At 36.9% G+C, this 21700-nt stretch overlaps 1 protein-coding gene across 1 annotated transcript in view; it reads left to right on the forward strand.

Annotated features, from left to right (window-relative positions):
• The window catches only part of LOC116120454, a gene marked incomplete at its 5' end in the record, with an annotated part of 70302 nt that overhangs the window by 31030 nt on the left and 17572 nt on the right, over positions 1-21700 (forward strand). The window lies entirely within an intron of this gene.

Here is a 21700-nt window from a genome sequence, read left to right on the forward strand (position 1 = left end):
AAGCACAACCTCGGTTGATTAGATGGAGCCTATTACTACAAGAGTTTGAGTTAGAGATCCGAGATAAAAAGGGGTCAGCAAATGTGGTGGCAGATCATTTGTCAAGGATTGAACGACCAACCCAGGGAAGTGAAGAGGAAACCCAAATCAAGGAAACCTTCACGGATGAGAAATTGCTGAGAATTGAGAAAGCACCTTGGCATGCAAATATTGCAAACTACTTGTCATCGAGAGTGCTCCCAATTGGCATGACATTTCAGCAAAAGAAGAAGTTTTTCTCAGACTTGAAGTATTATTTCTAGGAAGAGCTATTTCTGTATAGACACTATGCTAATTAGATGATACGTAGGTGTGTCCCGGAAGAGGAAATGGAGAGTATTCTACAACATTGCCATGAGAGGGAAGTGGGTGGTCATTTTGGAGGAACTAGGATAGCAACCAAGGTCCTTCAATCTGGATTTTATTGGCCAACCATATTCAAGGATGCCTTCTGGGTGGTTCAGGAATGTGACCAATGTCAATGGAGTGGAAATATTTCTAAGAGAGATGAGATGCCGTTGAATAATATCCTAGTTGTTGAGATGTTTGATGTGTGGGGAATTGACTTCTTGGGTCCTTTCCCAAATTCCTATGGGAACATGTACATTTTGGTAGCAGTGGATTATGTTTCAAAATGGGTGGAAACAGTTGCATTGCCATCCAATGATGCCAGGGTGGTGGTTAACTTTGTGAGAAATAACGTTTTCTCAAGATTTGGGATACCGCGGGCAATCATCAGTGATAGAGGGTCTCATTTTTGCAATAGGCAATTAGATGCGCTATTGGGAAAATATGGAGTGAAACATAGAGTGGCTACACCATACCATCCCCAGACTAGTAGGCAAGTGGAACTGTCGAACAGAAAACTTAAGGGAATTTTAGAGGAGACAGTCAATGCATCTAAGAAGGATTGGTCACAGAAGTTAGCTGATGCATTATGGGCATACCGCACTGCATTCAAGACTCCAATTGGTATGTCTCCATTTAGGTTAGTATATGGAAAAGCATGCCACTTGCTGGTGGAACTCGAGCATAAGGCATATTGGGCAGTCAAATAGCTAAACATGGATTTACGAGCTGTTGGGGAGGAAAGGATGCTGAAATTGAATGAATTTGACGAGTTCCATCATGAAGCATATGAGAATGCTCAGATTTACAAAGAAAAGACCAAGAAGTGGCATGACAAGCATATCAGGAAGAAGAACTTTGAAGTGGGTCAGAAAGTTTTGTTGCATAATTCTAGACTTAGGCTCTTCCTTGGAAAACTTAAGTCTAGATTGTCCGGACCTTTCATAGTTACAAGAGTTTACACATACGGGGCGGTGGAGGTGTCACATGAAGAAAATGGTACATTTAAGGTCAATGGACAGAGATTGAAGCCATACATTGATAGGGTGATGAGTTGCAAGTCATTTCCCTTCCAACTTGACATCACGACATGAGGACTTGAGAAAGTCGAGCTTCCGACTATAAACAAGCGCTTCTTAGGAGGCAACCCAAGTGTTTTCATTTTCATTTGTTTGTGTATTGTGTTGAATTTGTTTAATTGTTTTATGATTTAGAATAGTTTTAACTTCGTGTGTTTTTGGGTGTTTCAAGTGAATTATCAAATTAAGGTGAAAAAGGGAATTTTCCAGTTTTCACCGCGGTGATGTACGCTTTGCACAAAATGGAAGTCAAAAGTCCATACTTCGCCATGGCGAAACAAGTTCTTTGCCGGGGATTGTTTTCTCTGGAATTTTTCACCGCGGCATAGAAGGTATTGCAGAATTGTGCTAAGGAATTTTTGCCGCGATGAAGTTAGTTCTTCGCTGCAGTGACGTTTCTCTCTAGAATTTTTTGCCGCGGCGAGAACTTTTCTTCGCGGCGGCATTGACTGGGAATTAAGAACTTCACCGTTGCGAAAACTGTTTTATATAAAAATCCACGCGACTCTTCATTTTTCACGAAAAATTTCAAAACGTATCCAAGAGCCAAACATTCCACCTTCAATCTAGAGCTTCTCCAGTGAATTCCCATCCCTATACCTCACCCTTAACCCTCACAAACACCAAAACAACTCATTTTAGCAAGGATTTTTACGAAAAATTGAAGAAAATTTTGGAAACCCTTGGTTTTCAAAAATTGGGGATTTTGCAATCTAAGCCAAAATTGGTGAAATTGGGGGTGCAATCATCTTGGGTTTGGTAAGATTTCGAGTTCTCCAACATCTAAATTGCTCAATTTTGATTCTAGTGCTTTAAGTTTGAAATATTGTTTGAATGTGTTGAGTTGTTGATCTTTGGTGAAGTTTGTGATTTGATATTGATTAAAGGAGTGGAGATTTTGCTTTGTATTGTGTTGAAGAAGTTGGGTTTGCGATTTGGGAGTGTTTTGTTGAGTTTGGAAGAATAGTGATTTGGGGGTCTAGGTGAAATTTTTTGAAACTTTGGTGTTTTTGCAGGAGAGATTTTGGTCAGTAGTAAGGGTACTTAGTGTTGAATTGTTTGGTTGAATCCTTAGTTTGGGGGTACATTTGGGTATTCACAGTGAAAACCGAACATGCAGATCAAAATAGCTTCCAAGGGTAAAGGAAAAGGGAAACAAGTAGACAATAGGTTTGTTAGTGACAAGGCTCGGCAACGTTATAAAGGTGCAATCAAAAGAAAAGATAAGGGGTTTATTGTCGAGCGTGGATTGCAAAAGAGTGGAGTCGAGAAGGCAGATGATGAACCACTTATCCATCCTGCCCCAGTCCTCGACACCAACTACTTTAACAAGCATCTTGAGCGTCCACCTAGTGAAGGACCCAGATCCGGAACAAAAAGACAGAGAACCATAGAAGGCACTACCACATCATCCAGTTCAACATCCACAACAAAGGAGCTATTGCAGCAGATTTTGAGTAAGATGAAACGGGTGGAATGATGTCAAGGTTGGTTGGCAGAGTAGACCCGGATGTTGTATGATATGCAACACAGCTACTGCACTAAGCTAGACATTGATACTTCGAGCTTCCAATGGGAAGACTGGGATTCTGAGGAATGGATAGGCTCTGAAACAGAAGATGACGACACCGAAGGAGAGGAGGAGGCCGAAGGATGAAACCTGAGCACCTGTTTTGTAGTTTATTTTTTGTTTTAATTTTCATTGTCTTTTATTTTGTACATTGAACCTAATTTTCTTTTTGTTTTAGATTGTTAATTTTTGTTTGAACTTCCTAGTAGTTGTAAGGGCAAGATTAGGTTGTAATATTTTCATATTAGTCAGTGACATTTTCTAACACAGTGGACACCACAGAACTTTAAATTGTTTTACAGATTATGGTGATGAGAAAGCTAAGGAATGGGTGTGCATGCTGTTGAACGAGGCTCAGACTTCACAGATTAATCAGGGAAATATCTCGTACCTTTGTGAATTCTGTTTTTCTATTCGTAAATTGTGCATAATGTGACATTGGGGACAATGTCATCCTTAGTTTGGGGGTAGGAAAATTTTGAAAAAATTTTTATTTGTGTTTAGTGCTTTCATGTTTTGCTTTGTTGTGCCAATGATGAATTGCATAAGTCTATTATGAGAATAGGATTGTTGGGATTTTATTGTTGAAAAATGTTAAGCATTGCTTCAAGTTTAGGTTTATTGACTTGATTTAGCTTGATGTTTGTTGAGTGGTTCAACCCCATTTTCATTATTTCAGCATGCTTAGATTCATTTTATGTGGTTAGGTGAAGTCTTGATAATGTTGGTGGACTCTAGAACCTAGTTGAGAAATGCTTGAGACGAAATTCTAGGGATGGACATTATTGAGGAAGTGATTTAGACAGTTTTTCGAAACGTTTGAGCCTTTCTAGCCGACCATGAAAATTTATCCCTAGTCACCCATTTGTGCCTTATGAAATCATCGTTGTCCTAATTTGTTTGCTTATACAACCAATAAAACCCTTCACCCTAAACATGTTTCACAACCCTTAAGAGAATTTTGAACCTAATGCAAACACAAAGAGCTTGGAGAGTTGTGTGAGATGCTAATGAACTAAAAGATTAGTTTGGGGGTCGTGAGAAGGGCAAGAAGAATAAAGGGGTAATTAACCTCAATAAGTTTATTGTTACTTTAAAAAAAAAAAAAAAATAGAATTTGAGAGTTGCATTTCAGAAGCAAAAATAAGAAGTGCACATGTTTGAGGGTTATAAAATGGTTGACACCTTGAGCGGTGGTTAAGAAAGAAAGTGGAAGTTGATGTAGTTCTTAGTGTTTGCTTAAAGGAAACCGAGTTCTCTTGCTTTGTTTATCTTTTCCTTTTCTTTAGAGCCCACTAACCGAGCCCAACATTACAAGCCTGTAAAGACCTTTCGATCCTTAGTGATGTCTAATCCTCATTAGTGGAGACTAGTTCGATACTTAGGCTTATGGAGTCTGCCACCATCTGATAAACTTTGCATTTCTGTATAAAATAATTTGGGAAGTCAGAATGTGGACTGAAGTGGGGATCACCTACTCGGGGGACCAATAGAGAAAGATAGTCTATGCAACTTATAACTTCTTGGAGTGTTGAGCATTTTCTAGTAATAATTTATCAACAATTTTTTAGACTTGTATAAATTCTAGGCAGTTCGTTGTGTTTGAGTTTGAGTCTAATTTTTTTTTTCTCATTTCATTTTCAATTTTGTTGTTTTGTGTTTGGTGTTTTTCTTTTTGTTGTGTTTTGTACTTGATGCTCGGGGATGAGCAAGTCTTAGGTTTGGGGGTATTTGATAATCCGAGGATTATACTATTTTATTTAGCTTTTTGGCCGGAATTTGGATACTTCTTATGTCGTTTTTGCCTGAATTGCAACTTAATTTCATATATTTTATGTTTCAGGCCAAAACGTGCACTTTGAGCAAATAATGAGCAGAATTGAGTTCCAGGATCCAGAAGCGAGCGAATATCAGAATTCGAAGAAGTTCTGAAGCGCATGTGAAGCACTATGAAGCTTGTTCCCATTGGAAAGCATTGAAGATCAAAGATTCAAGCAAGGAAGCAAGTGGAGGGCAATTCCATAATTTCAGAATTGTTCAGCAAGGTTCGCCATGGCGAAGTTCTTTCTTCGCCGCGGCGATAAACTCTCGAGAATTCGTTGCCGCGGCGAAGTCTGCGATTTTCAGTTTTTCATTAAAACGTACAGTTTTATTTTAGGAAAGTTTTTAGGTTTTTGGACGGACTATATAAGAAAAACTTAGACATTTTGAGAAGGGTTCGTCTTGGTTGAGAGAGCTTTGACATTTTGGGAGAAAGGAAGAGAAGATTGGAGATTTAACCTTGTGGATTCATCAATTAGGGGAGATCTTTTTACTCTTTTCTCTTTGTTTGAACATGTTGAGTGCTGTGTTTACTGTTTTTCTTGCTATTTGTATTAATTTCGTTATGAACTAACTCACTTTGGGTTAGGGTTTTGATGTGATTCGAATTTCTATGGGTAATCAATAGATTATTGTTACTTTTATATTCTATTGCATGGATTGTGTGATTATTATGATTTTTAATCATTTTAATTGTTGAACATGATTAGATTGAGAAATGAATCATGTTGAGCTTCTTGGGTAATCACCATTGTTGTATTGAACGCTAGAGATAGGTTTGAGAATCAATGAATTCAATCTAGGATTCCATTAGCTTAATGAACTTGGATGTATTAATCTTTAAATTGTTGGGTGTAGAAGCTTAATAGGGAAAAGTAGGAATTCATAGCCTGAGAAGGTATGTTTTACAATTTAGGGAATTCGGGCTACAATCCGTGCATGTGAGTGTAGAAGTTGCATAATTCGTAGAATTAATCCATAGAGTCCTAATGAAGTCAAAACCCTACCCGTTTGTTTAAATTGATATTACTCTTATTTTAATCTTGCTTTCATTAATTAGCTTTTTACTTACATAGTAAATTTTGCTTTCAATTTAGTTTAGATTCTCTTATAAATCCAAACACTTTCGGTTTCTCCAACTTGAAAACAAATAGGAAAATCAGTGCTTAGCAACCAATCCTTGTGGGAACGATACTCACTTATCACTTTATTACTTTGTGCGACTAGTGCAGTTGCTATATTGCATGTTGTAGTAACAACGCATCACCATGGCTCCGTACCCATAGGCTAGTGAGAATGGAGTTTCTCCAGTGGAAGCTCTTGCAGTCATCCTACAAGACCAAAGTTACTTCTCATGGGTAAGTTCTAATCATCATTCAACACCATATCCATCAACAATTCTTCATATAAAACACATATATATGCATAAAAGGAATTCTCTACACAATATTACTTAAATCATACTTAAGGTAGGATTTATTACCTTATATGTGAGCAATCCAACACTTTAAAAATTAAAACTCACTTCTTGGTGCAAGGATCTTACCTAAGGATGCTTGGGATTGAAAATCCATTAAAAAGTATCCAAAATCTATGAATTTCCCTTGAAGAATAATTGAAGAAATTGAGAGGATTTGAAGGTGAAGATGGCGTGAAAATGAATGAAGAATGGCTAGGGTTTCATTCTTCAATTCTTGATATAACATATTATTATTTATTAGTTTCCCATTTTGCCCTTGCACTTTCTATGAAATTTCATCTATGTCCCTTAGTCATTTACCAAAATGCCCTTATTTTTATTAACTTCTCCATGTTATACTATCTTTTTTTACTCCCCACTTTTTCAACTAATTATGAGTGAAAAGACATTTTACCCCTAATGAAATTTTAAGGCATTTTCTTCACACTTTTTTCAAAATAACTTTAACAAAAATCAACTAAGGCTAAAAGGGCATAAGTAAAGCTACGTACGTCGATGTGGGCGTTACAATTCCCCCCCCCCCCCCCCTGTAATAAGAATTTCGTCCCCGAAATTCAAACAAACAACTCGGGATGGCGATTCTGCATATCTTGCCCTACCTCCCATGTTGCTTCTTCTACCTTATGATTCCTCCATAGGACTTTTACGAGTGGAATACTTTGTTTCAGAGCTCTTTAATCTTTCTATTTAACATCTGTACTGGACGCTTCTCATAAACGAGATACTCTTCTAAGTCCACTTCCTCTACCTTCAGTATTGGGAGGGGTCACTGACATACTTTCGAAGCATCGAGATATGAAACACATTATGCACCCTGTTCATACTAAGTGGTAGCGCCAACTTATAAGCTACCTTTCCCACTCGTTGTAACACTTCAAATGTACCAATGTATATCGGTGCTAACTTTCCTTTGTGACCAAAACGCATTGCCCACTTATTGGGGGAAACTTTTAGAAACACTTTATCACCCACTTCGAACTCAACATCTTTTCTCTTCAAATCTACATAACTTTTCTGTCTGTCTTGGGCTTGCTTCATTATCCTTCTGATAAACTTGATATCCTCTATCATTTTTTGAGTTATCTCCGGCCCAAGAGCTGTATTCAATATATCTTTCTCTCTTACCTCATCCCAATGCAATGGAGATCTACATCGCCTACCATACAAGGCTTTATAAGGAGCCATCTTAATTATAGACTGATAGTTGTTATTATAGGCAAACTCCACCAAAGGTAACATCTCATGCCAAGTCATTCGATAATCCATACACATACAACATGCTCTCAACATATCCTGAAGTATCTTATTTGTTCTCTCAGTTTGGCCATCTGTCTGAGGATGGTATGTTGTACTAAATGCTAATCTGGTACCCAAATTTCTCTATAGACTAGTCCAAAAAGCTGAAACAAATCTAGAATCTCTATCTGACACTATGGTCTTGGGCACACCATGGAGTCTGACTATCTCCCTAACATAGATCTGGGCCAACTGATTTGAGGTAGTGCTATCCTTTACTGGAAGAAATTGGGCTGATTTAGTTAATCTGTCTACTATCACCCATATGGCATTAAACCCTTTCTGAACTTTGGGAAGGCATGTAATAAAATCCATTGATATACTCTCCCATTTCCATTCAGGAATGCTGAGTGGCTGAAGCAATCCTTATGGCCTTTGGTGTTCTGCTTTCACCTGTTGACAAACCAAGCACTTAGCCACATAATCTCCGATACCTCTCTTCATACCTGGCCACCAATAGCCCTCTTTTAAGTCTTGATACATCTTGGTTGCTCCAGGATGAGCAGTGTATGGTGTGTCATGAGCCTCTGTAAGCATTCTCTTCTTAAATTCAGCATCTTGGGGAATGAATAAGCGATCCTTGAAATGGAGGACACCGTCTAACAGGTGGAATTCTGGTATCTTGCCCTTAAGCACTTACTAACTTATTTTCTAACACCACTCATCGGCAACTTGCTTTTCCTTAATCTCTTCCAGTAAAGTGGACTGAATTTCTAACCTGTCAATCCTTCCCGGTATCACCTTAATCTGTTCTCTGCATAATTCTTTCAATAATTCTTGCTGCTTTGTGAGTTAGGACAAATAGGTCTTTCTACTTAAGGCATTGGCTACTACATTGGCTTTTCCAAGCTGATACTTAATTTCACAATCATAATCTATAACCAACTCTAACCATCTCCTCTGTCTTATATTCAGCTCCCTTTGAGTAAAGAAATACTTCAAACTCTTGTGGTCGGTGTAGATATTACTCTTTACACCATATAGGTAATGCCTCCATATCTTTAATGCAAAGACTACAGCTACCAACTCTAAATCATGTGTAGGATATCTCGTCTCATACTCTTTCAACTGTCGAGAAGCATAAGCTATCACCTTACCCAACTGCATCAACACAGCACCAAGTCCCTGTAGTGAGGCATCAGTATAAATGTCATAATCCACACCCTCCTATGGTAACACCAAAATGGGAGCAGTGGTTAATCTTTTCTTCAATTCTTGAAAACTCTCTTCATAAGCATCTGACCATACAAAAGGAGTTCTCTGTTTGGTGAGAGCTGTTAGCGGCTTAGCCAATCGGGCAAATCCTGTTACAAATCGCCTGCTAATCCCAAGAAACTTCTAACCTCCTTTACTATCTTCGGCTTGTGCCACTCGAGAATTGCTTTTACTTTGCTAGGATCCACTGATATACCTTCTTTAGAAACAGTATGGCCCATAAATATCACTTGATCCAGCCAAAATTCACACTTAGAAAACTTAGCAAACAACTTCTTTTCTCTCAATCGCTGCAACACAAATCTTAAGTGTTCCTCATGCTCCTCTCTTGACTTGGAATAAACNCGAAGCTCCTTCAAAGGTTCTGAAATTTACAGAACTGCCACTCTGCTCGCCTCTTCGTCCGATTCTTCGATTTTCGACTCTCCACCTTGGAAACAAGCTTCATCGTGCGTTGTCCTACTCCGGAACTCTCCTATCTTCTGAAATCCTTCAATTCTGAGTCAAAACTATCAAATTTTGTTCTTATTCGCTCAAAGAGTCCATTTTAACCTGAAACACGAAAAGTAAAGAATTAAGCACCAATTCAGGTAAAAATGCACTAGAAAGTACCTGCAATCCGACAAAAAGATCATATACAAACTGTATAATTTACGGATTATCAATAAGACTTCAACACTTCTATCAATAAATCTCACATATATAGTAAGAAATCTTACCTTAGCATGCTTTGGCTTCACTCTTTACCAAAAACCACTCAAAAGCCCTCTAAAAGTCCTTAGATAATTGAGTGGGAGGTTGAAAGAAAATGAAGAATGAGAATGGCGATGGAAGTAGAGAAATGAGGGGTTGTTCTAAGACTAAATCCTTAATATCTCATTTTACAAACATTCTTTCCCATTTTGCCCTTACACTTTCTTAGAAATTCCATCTTTGTCCTTTAATTCATTACAATCACACCCCCAACTCTAATACATTCTCCATGAAATTTTCTTACATTTCATTCCCCACTTTAGCTGCTAATTAGGGGTAGAATGGTCACTTTACCCCTAAGGAAAATTCTCTAGAAACTTCACCAAACATTTCAGCTGGCTCTTCGCCACGGTGAAAAATTATAGAACCTACACACTTATAGAACCTACGTTGCCGCAGCGAAGATTATTCTTCGCCTCGGCGAAGTCTAGAACACCAAGATTTCGCCAAGTCTTTACAATTTTTAGGGCAACCACTCCACCAAACCAAAACACTAATTCAACTAAGGGTCAACCAAACAATATTAACAACATGTAAACTCAATTAATGGCAAATCAATGAACATTTAGGCAATACTACATACTTTAACGACGTACCTCAAGTGGGCGTTACAGTGAGCTTATTTACAAATATTTCTGCCCTTAAAGCTCGCTCTAAAGCTTCACCATAAGTATGAGGGGGCTCAGCTCCTACCATCACATCACGGGCTATTTCTAGTTTCAGCCCATGAACAAACTTATCTTTTCTCAACTCTGGTGTGTTTATTATACTAGGTGCGAATCGTGCAAGAGAGTTAAATCTTATAGAATACTCTTTTACTGTACTAGACCCTTGCTTCAAACTGATAAATTCTTGGATCTTCTCATGAACCCGATCCACTGTTCTATACTCAGCCTCAAACAATATTCTGAACTCTTCCCATGTCATAGAAACTAAATTGTGGGTATCTTCCATCAATTCCCACCAAATTCGGGCATCACCCCAAAATAGAAAGCTTACATACCGTATCTTTTCTATGTCTGTCATGGGAATAAGTGTCGTCGTGCGTTCCACGGACCTAAACCATTCCTTTACCTCTAATGGGTCCATGGTACCCCTAAATTCAGATGGTTGGTGTTGGCTTGGCAGTCCATAAATAGGCTCAATACGGTTCTACACTATCGGAGGTACCAGACTTCTCTTTCTTCCATGGTGGTCGGTACACGAACGGGGGTTTCAACTCTCTCTGGTACAATTCTCCCCTAACTCTCTACTAACATTTATTGTACAATACTCTGAATTCTCGCCTCATCAAGGGTAGGAGGAGTAGGTTCTGGCGAGTTGGAAGTTTCCCTCGCACTCATCACATTCTTGCTACCTGCACGGGTTGTACGTCTCATCTACAAAATAACCACACTTGAATCAACTCAAATAACTTATCTACTACTAGAAGTAAGGAAAGAAATAATCTTACAATGGTCGGCTATGGAACGTTAGCACGGCGGGAGGGCACACTGTCAAATCCCAAAATCTTTGCTCTGATACCAAAAATGTAATGACTCTCTTTCTAGCTAGTATACTCATAAAATAATAGTAAAACTAACTAAATATATATAAGAAAATATATAAATATAAACGAGTATAAAATTTTGGGCCCATAATTAACTTTTCTTTATATACAAATCTTTACAAAACATAATAAAGTCTCAAAATATTAACTCGACAGTTTGCCTAACCCTTCCACTGCGTGATGTTCCAAGTGACCGCATCTCACCTATTTCCTGCAAAAACATTGAAAATAACGGGGTGAGCACTAATTGCTCAGTAAGTAAACCTGCTATGCGACCCTTCTCTCTCCGTTGCTTAAATTCTGAATTTTTTCCTTACTTCACACTTCCCCATTCTTCTTGTTCTTTTCTTTTCTTTCTTATTCTTTTCTTTTCTTTTCTCATTCTTTTCTTTTCTGTCTTATTTTTTTCTTTAATTTTCTTTCTTATTCTTTTGCTGATCGGACTCGGTTGAAGCATGGATTTGGAACCTTGGCCATGTGAGTGTATTCTTCTTTCTTGGGTACAGCCCTCATCCACATGCACTCTTACGGACTGTACCAATTCTTCTTTCTTATTCTTAGGCCGCTCACTAAAGGCGGCGTGCATGTGGGGAAAATTCTTCTTGTCACTCACGGGTTCCCCATCGCAACAATCTTTTCTTCTTTTTATCTTTTTACACTTCTTTAAATAAAATTCAGATTTGAACTTCTTTAATATTCTCATTTCTTTCTATTTAGTCTTTACATTCTTTAGTGCTTTTTCATGCTCTTATGAATATGTATGCATGTAGATGGTTTCATGCTTATATTTCTTCCTAAATTCACATGTTTAGATGCAATATGGAATGCAAACATGTCATTCTCTACCATCTACAAACTCATCTCAATATAACACATAATCATACTCATACAAACACTTCTCTTTGACATTTCATCAAACAGCTTATGTGCACAAAGTAACTCTAATTTGGCTACGCTTCTATCTCTTTTCTAAGCCACCAAAAATTGGGAATAAAACCCTCTATATGTAACGCCAAACCTGTCCAAAATATAGATTCCAAAATTTCCACTCCAATTCTTCCAAACTTCATCCAAACATTCATCAAACATCAAATACACCAACACAACTTCTCATGGATAAGTTATAATCATCATTCAACACCAAATCCATTAACAATTCTTCATATAAAACATATATATGCATAAAAGAAATTCTCTACACAATATTACTTAAATCATACTCAGGGTAGGATTTACTTACCTTATATGTGAGCAATCCAACACTTTAAAAATCTTCTTTGATCCAACTCCCTTTCTCCTAAATCCTATGAACATAAATCATCAAAATTCAACACCATAAAAATTAAAACTCACTTCTTGGTGCAAGGATCTTACCTAAGGATGCTTGGGATTGAAAATCCACTCAAAAGTACCCAAAATCTATGAATTTCCCTTGAAGAAGAATTGAAGAAATTGAGAGAACATGAAGGTGAAGGTGAAGGTGGCATGAAAATGGATGAAGAGTGGCTAGGGTTTCTGTTAGGAAATGATCATCTAAGGCAGCGAAAAACAAAATAAATTTACATGATAGATCGTTCCTTAGAATCAAGATCCGGGCACAAAAATTATAGTTTATACATAATAATAGAATCTGCAGAAAAATCAGTTTAAAGTGTAAGAAATCATACGCACGTTTGGAGGCTCCTCCAAGTTTGTCTCTGAATAGATTTCACTACTAACCCAAGTGTAGGATCGAACCAATGTAGTCCATACAAAGATAACCCTAACGAACTAAAGAGGGATTTGCTAGATCCTCTTTAGTCTTTAAGAACCAAAAGAAATCAATCAAACTTTGTTTCAAGCAAAAACATTCTGGCATGGAAGAGAAGAGAAAGGGGCTGGAATTTTTCTTTTAATGATTGAAATGAATTAATTGAATAATTCACAAAGTGTTGCACTTATATAATACACACTTTGCCATATTCCATCATGGAATAGGCTTGGGCTCCAACCCAAACACCCTTTGTATCCAAACAACCCCTTTTAGATATTATAATAATTATTATTGTTATTTTCAATTAAATTCAATTAATATATATATTTCATATATTAATATTTAACAATAACAATAATTCATTTAAAAATATGCGAACACACATTTAAATATAATTTCATTTATTTAATTTTAATTAACAAAATAAATAAAGGCTACGACCTCAGCAAATTTAAATGTACTGTGAAATTACCAAAATACCCTTTCATCTAAAAAGACGAAAACGCCCATCATATAAACTGGTTCTTAAATTATCTTCTATGTGTTTGACCCGTAGGCTCCTTATCATACCGGCAGTGTGTAGTATCGCGATTAACACCAATTAATTGTCTCATTCACACAGACCAAGATTGGCCCCTAGCAAGGCGTCATGGCCCCTCGATAGATTCGAATTCAGCGAAGCAACTACCTGTCAACTATATGGTTACCATACAATCCGTGTAAAACCCCCCTCCAGTCAGGTATCCTCTGAATATCCCTCAATGAGAATCTCGAGGATACATGTCTGGAGAACGAGTTGTATTTAGAAAAAATCTGTATAAGGATAATAATAATAATATCCAAAACATGCATATAAAATGTCACGCAGGATCCAAACTTATAATTTACAAACTTTAAGAAATTACACAATCAAAACATATTTATAGGGTGGAAGCTTCCAGAGGGATTATTTCACAAATTTTATCATTACATTATTTATATCAAGATAAAAACATCTAGATGACAATAAATCATTTCCCCTCACGTGTACCCACTGTCTCTAGCATCCCTTGCTTTACTTACCTGCAAAGCAATCAACAATGAAGGGTGAGCGCTAATGCTCAGTAAGGAATGATCTGTTTCATTCTGAATGTACTATTTGATCTTTTTAAACATATTATAACACATACTTATCTTTACATCTAGGTGTGGCTTCCCTTTTCTCATAATTCTTATGCTTTTCATCATTATCCATGGCTATATAACATCAATGTGTACACATCCAATAAGTATGTAAACATAGTACACACACATCACCATACCATGACATCTAAAATCATTTAACATGAGTATAAATATCTCATGATGTAAAAACATCATAACTCATGTAATGCAACTAAATGCATATGAACCATTTAACGTCTAGCCGATCGGACTTTTCTTAGCATCTTAAGCACTTCAATCATCTTGCCTCAAGTTCATCTAGAGCTCATATCATTGGGAGGCATGCTTATGTGTTATTAACATCTAAGGCATATATTATCTTTTCTCTCATTTAGCCTCAAATTCATCTAGAGCTCATATCATCAGGAGGCATGCTCGTCGTTATTGCATCTAAAGCATATGGTCATCATTCCTCAATCAGAATACGAGATATGCTAACGCGTTAATTAGCATCTAAAGCATTATACATCTAGCCTCAAACATCTAGAGCTCATATCATCGAGAGGCATGTACGCGTTATTTAGCATCTAAAGCATGTTCATCATTCCTCAATCAGAATACGAGGATATGCTAACGCGTTAATTAGCATCTAAAGCATATATTCATCTAGCCTCAAATTGTCTAGAGCTCATATCATCGAGAGGCATGCTTACGCGTTATTAGCATCTAAAGCATATCATCATTCCTCAATCAGAATACGGGATATGCTAACGCGTTAATTAGCATCTAAAGCATTATTCATCTAGCCTCAAATTCGTCTAGAGCTCATATCACGAGAGGCGTGCTTACGTGTTATTTAGCCTCTAAAGCATATATTCATCTTTCCTAACTAGTATACGAGGATAGCGTTACGTGTTTTCCATCATGTCCATATGCATCTCTATCATGTCTATTTGCATCTCTAACATCTTATGGCATGTAAATACATATTTTGGTGAGCTTAATACTTTTAATTCATCTATGGATTATCAATCCATTACATTACCTCTTGCTCACAAACATCATCTTAAAACATGTATTACATTGAACTTCATGCCATTTCTAACATTAATCATGCATTGACATCACGACCATGTATATCTTTCAAAGATCATCTAACGATGGGTAAACATTAGTACATGGCATAATTATAGTAATACATTAATAATCAATTCATAATCATAAGAATTGATCATGTTAAATCTCTTAAATTTAATACCAGTTTATGCTTTAGGCCATTTTCCATCCTCTTCTCAAACGAATGGCCCTAGCATAAACATAAAAGTTACAGGTCTTTGTCTTAGCTTTCTAATGCTTCAAAAATCATCTCATTTTGATTTTTATAACTGAAGTTATGGCGAATACTGAAGCAGGGTTAACAAAACCCCTAAGCCCACTAAATCGAATTTTCATATTAACTATGCCACATCAATTCCTATTGACATTAACCAAAGGTTAACTTAGGATCAAATAAACCTCCCTTAATAGTCTTTAACATCTTAAAGGAAGTGTAAAATCCTATCCCATAATCATCATTATGCTATAACATTGAGCTAATGCAAAAAACATCACACTTCCAATAGCAACCATTCAATACCATGTGGCCTCCAATACTGCAAATTTTGCACAATCAGTATCCACACTTCATTTTCTTCAATCAAACATCACAACTCATAAAACATAAATAGCAATAACTTCAGTATAATGAATTCAAGGCAATAAGTAGAATAAATAAGTTCAACTACACTTGCCATCAACTAATTCTATGCCTTAAAGCTTTAATTAAGGTTTCATAAAAATCTACAAACCCTAGCATAAACCCTAAAGTCATGGGAGGTCTTCCTTACCTTTTTAAAGACTTCCTCCAACAAATCCTTTGCCTTTGCCTTCTTTTACACCTAATCCTACATATATAACATTATACCTCAACATCTACTCAAATCTTCAAATTACATCAAAACTAAAGTTTTAATCCTTACCTTAAACCCTTCAAATGAAGATCAAAGCTCCTATCTGTTCTCCTTGAAAAATTATTTAAAACTCCTTGAAAACCTAGAGAAAGAAAGCTTGTTTCATGGAAGATTTGAGAGAAAATGGAAGAAATGTTGAAGAAAGGCTCTCTCCTTAGCTTGAACGAATTTCATCTCATTTATAGGAAAATATTTCATTATTTTCCAATTATACAATTGGCCCAATTATTTTAATTGTATAACTCATAAGTCCTTAATTCTCATATAAGGGCATTTGGTCATTTCACAACTAGACATAATTATTACTTAATTAATGCCATTAAATGCAATGAAGCCTACTCATCCTTGACTTTTTCAATGCTTATCCATAGGCAAAATAACCATTTTGCCCCTAAGCCTCTTTATGGATAATTGATTCATACCATTCCAAATGAATTGACTATTTTGCCCTTAATTAGATTTTATGCTTTTTAACATAAAATAAACATTTAAAGGACTATTTTGAGTTAGGAACATACCTTTGACATCTTGGGTATTACAATCCGATTATTTCATCATCCGTTATCTCGACGAGATCGTGGCATAGTAATATTGTCAACCTCGGTTACCCTCGATATTATGTATTTAGTTACTGGACCAATGACCTGTATTATAATCTAGATAGAGCAACAACTCAATCCCACTGTGGCCACAGTTTTAGTGTCATTGCCATTTACTGAATTGCGCCGTGAGATAACTTCTCCCGTACCCAGGAGTGATGAATCGTCTGTCTATCCACCATAGTCTTGATACACTCCTTAATCCAACCAATCACCACCGTATTGACAGCTCTGAATAGAACTATGTTAGGCTAGTGTCAAACTACACTAATTGTGCACAAGGCGCTCCGGTGATCTCAAGTCTAAGGATCCTATACACCACCATTCGTTAGAGGATTTGTTCCATAGACACTGGAGTTACCATCCATATGGAATCCTTTGGTGGGTTAGTCCAGTGAACTTGCCTACAGCAAGCACCCATGTGTTGCACCAGGTTGTCACCGAACAACCTTGACAAGTGAGATCAGTCACTGTCTTTCGACAGGGTCGTTCAGCACTATGATAGCCTTACCGTATTATCTGTGCCCTTACTTCAAAATAATATTAGGGCTATGGACGTTTCTAGAATGGCCACCATATGTGCTCATAGGGTTCTCACTATCAAGATTTGAAACACTTGATACCCTCGTCATGGTTCTACCATTCTAAGGACATATATCAATACATACAATGATGATTTACGCGATATAGTATAAAATGCCTTTTATTGATCAATGAATATTATTACAAAGAGTCAATTCTACAATAATTGATTGGCTCTAGGGCATCTACTCTAACAGTTTCACTCTTCAATCCTTGATATAACATAATATTATATAAAGTTTCCCATTTTTCTCTTGCGCTTTCTTTAAAATTCCATCTATGTCCTTTAGTCAATTAGCATAATGCCCCCATTTTTATTGTATTCTCCATGAAATTCTATCTCTTTTCACTCCCCACACTTTCAACTAATTTTGACCTTTTCACCCTTAATGAAATTTTCTTCACATTTTCTCAAAATAACTTTAACAAAAATCAACTAAGGGTATAAGGGCATAAGTTAAGTTACGTACCTCAATGTGGGCGTTACAGCCTTGGTCCTTGCACATTTGTACAAATGTGAGTACCACATCCTGTGTCAATGACCAAGATGTTGAGGGAGAGAAGTTAATCTCAATCATAAATATACCTGAAGTCGAAGCATCTGACTTCTTCTTGCTTGCGAGGAAAGCCTTGCAATGTTTTCTCCAGTGGCCAAGCTTGCCACAATAGAAGAAGACTACTTTGCCTTTTCCTATGCCACTCTCAGGCCCAAGAGCACCCTGTCTTTTGGGCTTGGGCTTGGGTTTGGCCTTGGCCTTACCCTTTCTGTTACCCTTTCCTTTACTGGCCACAACCAGTAAGACAAGCTTGGACTTCTTCAAGTCCTGCTCTACAGTCCTTAGCATGTTCAAAAGCTCCAACAAGGTTTTCACCATTGTGTTCATATTGAAGTTCATTATGAACGATGAATAAGAGTCAAGCAACGATTACAGAACTAAATCCACTTGTAATTCTGCATCCAACTCAAATCCCAAAGTCTCAAGCCTCTCTATGTTCTCGATCATCTTGAGCACATGAGTACCAACTTGGGCTCCCTCAATCAAACGACTTCCAAACAGTGCTCTTGACACCTTGAACCTCTCATGTCGAGCATTCCCTTCGAAAAACTCCTTGAGGTGTAGAATAATGGCAGCATCATCCATATTCTCATGCTGCTTTTGCAACACTGGTGTCATCAATGCTAACATCAAGCATTGAACGCCATCAGCATTATCAAGGAACTTTAGATAAGTGTCCTTTACTTCCTAAGTGGCATCAGGATCAGGCTCAGCCATGTATGGCTTTTCAAGGATATATAATTTCTTTTCTGGTATAATCTGAAGATTACGATACTAGTCTGAGAAATTGGATCCATCCAACCTGTTTTCTTTCTCGATTATCGATCGCAGGTTCATAATGCTCATTTTGGTGAATCTACAATTATAGAAAAAGAAAAAGTCATTATAAAGTTCATTATTATTTAATATGGTCTTTTATTAAACAACGCTCCCACTACTTTCCTCAAGTCAATAGCCCTCACTATTAACTTGGGAAAGCCCGTTGGCTTTTCTAGTGGATTGAGATCCCATCTGGCCCATTTAAAACCTTCGCTTTGGCGAACAAGCCAAAATGGGTTGATTAGGTAGGCCAACAAACTTAATCCACACCAGTTGATAGCTCCTACTATCAACCTCAAATGTGAAGAAGCCAACAAGCCAATCACACAATCCAATGGCCCCCACCATCATCCTCAAGTGTGATTCTCAGTATCAGTAGGGTGGACACTACATGCCACCATGTACACACAACATGTGTACTGATGAGAATGCAAAATGACATATTTACCCTCCTTAATGTCTAGTCTTCTATACTTATTTATTGCCTAAATGTACTCATTTTTATTCTATTTTGATTTAGGATGCAAATGGAGGCGTTAAATGCAAAACGGAGCTAATGAGGTGAATTTGGACAGTTTTGACATCACTTCGTAATCTGGGAATAACTCTCTCATCAAAGCTCCGATTGAGATGATTCAAAATGCTGTGGAACCCTAAGAAATATATCTAAAACTTTTATGTTTTGAGTTTGGAGAGATACTCGCTGCATCAAGGTTTTAATTGGGCTTCAATTTGATGCACCTGCACTACTGACGTTCTGGAACATTCTGCCTTGTCATGCAATTCAAATAGGTAGATTTTTACAGGAAGTTTTAAAGACCTGTTGCACATTACAGCTGGAAACACCACTTTCCTATTTTATTTTTGAAAAAGATACAGCCATCGAAGGTTAGACACCGAATGACGTAGCATTACTCTTTTATTTTAAGACTTTATTTTACTTTCAATTAATTAGAATCAGATTAGGATAAATGTTATTTTAGGATATTAGAATATTTTGAAGAGATTTAATAGAATTCAAATACTTGAATTGGATATCTTTAAGAGGAATCTCTGATCTCTCTCTCCTCTCTTCTGCAATTTTCTCTTTTGATTTTGGTGATGGCCATGAGCGGCTAATTTTCATAACTTGGTCGAAGGAAACGGAGACCTCGAAATCAACAAAACTGTGAGATCTAATCTAATTTTTTAGTATTCAATTTTTATTTTGAGTATTGGATGTTCTTCTATGCATATTGTCGTGATTGTTGCGTTTAATTACTAGGAGGCCTACTAGTTTATTATTTGTTGCAATCTACTGCTAAGTTAGATATCAAATCCATAATTGTTTGATCCCTTTAACTTGTGAAGTAATTAAGGTTTAAGAGTTTGCTGCGTTAGGAATTATTAAGTCTTAAGAAGAACATTTGACTGAATTAAATACAACCACTTGTTTTTGTGTTGTTCAGCTTCATCGATCTCTCTAGATCTTAAGGCTGCCACTAGATTAAATCTTTGGCACTTGTCTAGGGTTGTTTAGTAGTAAGATTAATTAGATTGCTTGTTTCCTAATTAATTACAACTAAGGAGAGATAGGAAAATAGTTCCAACGGTGAATACTCAAAGAAAGAATTGATTTATTTTTGCATCAATGATTAGTTGTAAGATTCCGATGGTGGATGTTGACTTAGACCAAGTTTCGCTATTTTGATTGATTTCGGTAATTTAGGCTGAATTTCTTTTCCTGGAATTGTTTCTTTTTTACTCAAATCCCCCCCATACTGGTTCATGTAACATAAAACTCGGCTAGACACTCTCCATGGGAACGATCCCTACTCACACTACTACGTGTATTTTTAAGGTTTTAATTCTGGGTGCCTACGACAGCACACCAAATTTTGGCGCCATTGTCGGGGAATGATTCTAGTTGATTTTTTTTGTTTTTGTGATTCTTATTTCGTTCTTGTTGTTGTTGTTTTTTTTTTTTTTTTATTTTGCAGAAAAAAAAATTGTGAACAGTAGTACTATTCATAAGAAAAATTTTGGTTGAATTAGGACTGCTGCGAGTACCAATTTCAAAGAAAACGAAATTTTCAGCAAGACTAGAAACATTTTCTAGCCCTACACTCTTCAAGCCAGAAAACAACGTTTTGATAGGGTTTTTGGAATTTTTGTGTTTCTGTCATAAAAAAAAAAAAATTTAATTAACTTTTTTTATTTTCTAGTTGGTTTTTCATTATTTGTCATTTATTTTTCCTATTTCTTTTATGGGATTTTTTGTTTTATGACCAGGTCCTCTCATCTTGGTGATTTAACATTCAACCCAGAATTAGAGAGCACTTTACGCAGGTTAAGGAAGGAAGCTCGGAGAAATTATGAGGAAAGCAATTTGGTTTTTGATTCCCAATTTGCTAGCAACTCTGATTTAGAAGAGGAGGTCGTCATGGTTGGAAATCGAACTTTGAAAGAGCTTGCTGCCCCTGATTTGAATCAAGCACCTTTATGCATAACATTCCCTGTTTTAGATGTTTCTACTACTTTTGAATTAAAATATGGACTAATACATCTCTTGCCCACTTTTCATGGCCTTGCAGGCGAAGATCCTCACAAGCATTTAAAGGAGCTTCATGTGGTTTGCACGAGTATGAAACCTATGAGGGTGACTAAAGAGCAAATTAAATTAAGAGCCTTCCCGTTTTCTTTGAAAGATTCGGCTAAGGATTGGCTCTATTATCTACCCTTCGGGAGTATTACCACATAAAATGAGATGAAGAGGTTGTTTTTGGAGAAATATTTCCCAGCTTCGAGGGCGGCCAACATTCAAAAAGAAATTTGTGGTATAAGGTAGCACAATGGAGAGTCCCTACACGAATACTGGGAACGTTTCAAGAAATTATGTGCAAGCTGCCCCCATCATTAAATTAGTGAGCAGCTACTAATCCAGTACTTCTAAGAGGGCCTTCTATACACTGATAGGAGCATGATTGATGCTGCTAGTGCAGGAGCTTTGGTGGATAAAACTCCCGAGGCCGCGAGGAACTTGATTGCAAATATGGCAGCCAATTCTCAACAATTTGGCACTAGGCTTGACCTTCCTTCTAGGCATGAT

The sequence above is a fragment of the Pistacia vera genome, unplaced genomic scaffold, assembly GCF_008641045.1.
Source record: "Pistacia vera cultivar Batoury unplaced genomic scaffold, PisVer_v2 Contig935, whole genome shotgun sequence".
NCBI classification, from domain to species: Eukaryota; Viridiplantae; Streptophyta; class Magnoliopsida; order Sapindales; family Anacardiaceae; genus Pistacia; species Pistacia vera.